Source organism: Callionymus lyra, chromosome 17, assembly GCF_982586985.1.
Source record: "Callionymus lyra chromosome 17, fCalLyr1.hap1.1, whole genome shotgun sequence".
NCBI lineage: Eukaryota > Metazoa > Chordata > Actinopteri > Syngnathiformes > Callionymidae > Callionymus > Callionymus lyra.
The window spans coordinates 24413732-24416231 of NC_141834.1; the positions used below are offsets into that span (position 1 = coordinate 24413732).

The 2500-nt window shown below is 42.2% G+C and overlaps 1 protein-coding gene across 1 annotated transcript in view; it reads left to right on the top strand.

The window, feature by feature from the left end:
• Window positions 1-1141: 1141 nt before the first annotated feature.
• The window catches only part of chd4b (chromodomain helicase DNA binding protein 4b), a gene marked incomplete at its 3' end in the record, with an annotated part of 21664 nt that continues 20305 nt past the window's right edge, over window positions 1142-2500 (top strand). Inside the window, 1 exon segment of the mRNA XM_087812937.1 lies at window positions 1142-1285.

Genomic DNA, 2500 nt, shown 5'->3' on the forward strand with positions numbered 1-2500 from the left:
CGAGTGAATGTTTTAATAAAGGAGTGAGTGAATGAACGAGTGAATGTTTTAATAAAGGAGTGAGTGAATGAACAAGTGAATGTTTTAATAAAGGAGTGAGTGAATGAACGAGTGAATGTTTTAATAAAGGAGTGAGTGAATGAACGAGTGAATGTTTTAATAAAGGAGTGAGTGAATGAACGAGTGAATGTTTTAATAAAGGAGTGAGTGAATGAACGAGTGAATGTTTTAATAAAGGAGTGAGTGAATGAACGAGTGAATGTTTTAATAAAGGAGTGAATGAATGAACGAGTGAATGTTTTAATAAAGGAGTGAATGAATGAACGAGTGAATGTTTTAATAAAGGAGTGAGTGAATGAACAAGTGAATTTTTTAATAAAGGAGTGAGTGAATGAACGAGTGAATGTTTTAATAAAGGAGTGAGTGAATGAACGAGTGAATGTTTTAATAAAGGAGTGATTGAATGAACGAGTGAATGTTTTAATAAAGGAGTGAATGAATGAACGAGTTAATGTTTTAATAAAGGAGTGAGTGAATGAACGAGTGAATGTTTTAATAAAGGAGTGAGTGAATGAACGAGTGAATGAACGAGTGAACGTTGACAGGTGTGTGGAGTTTGAAGCAGTTTCATTTTGTTGTGAAGGTCAGCTGACTTGACCAGAGGAAGATTTCAATGATGAGGTGGATATTATGGGATGTAGTTTGAAGCACGTGACAGTATTATGGTCTGTCACAGCAGGCCCAGGTGCGCAACACTTCCTGTGAGTGACCAGGTGAGTATTATGGTCTGTCACCACCAGAGACCACGTGACACATGTGCTCGTCACTTGGTTGTGTATTATGGGATGTGCAACTGCTGCTGGAGTATTATGGTCTGTCCGAGCGGGTGAGCGGGGGGGGGGGGTCGCCATGACAACGAGGTTGCTAGGGAGGGTGAGACTACTGGTGATCGTGAAAGGCGCGTGCGTGCACGCATGCATGCCAAGGAGTGGTAGCTGTGAGCGCGCGCGTGTCGGAGGGGGGTGGGGGCAGGCTGAGTATTATGGTCTGTCCGTTGCGAGGTAACTATGCAGAGTCCTGTCCACGAGTGGGAGGGAGGGGGTTATTATGGGATGTCTGCCCCCTTTGTGTGTTGGCGAGCATGTTAGCGGGGAGAGCAGGACGACGAGCTTCCGGTCAGCACGGCTCGGTTCGGTCCAGAATCAGACTCGTTAATTGAGTGATTGATTGATTGAGTCTGGATGACGTAATCATCAGGGAAGAGAAGAAAGAAGAGACTACAAGTGTGAGTTCTTAACTTTTATTCATGTCATTCACACACACACACACACTCTAGTACACACACACAAGTACACACACTCTAGTATATACACTCTAGTACACACACACACTAGTACACACACACTATACACACACACTAGTACACACACATACTCTAGTACACACACACTATACACACACACACTCTAGTACACACACACTAGTACACACACTTGTACACACACACACACACACTAGTACACACACACTAGTACACACACACTATACACACACACTAGTACACACACATACTCTAGTACACACACACTATACACACACACACTCTAGTACACACACACTAGTACACACACTTGTACACACACACACACACACTAGTACACACACACTAGTACACACACACTCTAGTACACATACTTGTACACACACACACTTGTACACACTCTAATATACATACTTGTACACACACTAGTACACACACACTCTAGTACACACACACTAGTACACACACACACACTCTGGTACACACACACTAGTACACACACACACTAGTAAACACACACACACACACTCTAGTACACACACACACTAGTATGTACACACTAGTACACACACACACTCTAGTATATACACTCTAGTACACACACACACACACTAGTACACACACTCTAGTATATACACACACACTAGTACACATACACACACACACTGTAGTACACACACACACACACACACACACTCTGGTACACACACACTAGTACACACACACACTAGTAGACACACACACACACTCTAGTACACACACACACTAGTATGTACACTCTAGTACACACACACACTAGTATGTACACACTAGTACACACACACACTCTAGTATATACACTCTAATACACACACACACACTAGTACACACACTCTAGTATACACACACACACACTAGTACACACACACTCTAGCACACACACACACTAGTACACACACTCTAGTGTATACACTGTAGTACACACTCTAGTACACACTCACAGTAGTACATACTCTAGTACACACACACACACACTATAGTAAATACTCGTGTACACACACATTAGTACACAAACACACACTCTAGTTAGTATACACACACACTAGTACACAAACACACACTCTAGTTAGTATACACAAACTCTAGTACACACACACACTGGTACACACAAACACTAGTACACAAACACACTCTAGTACA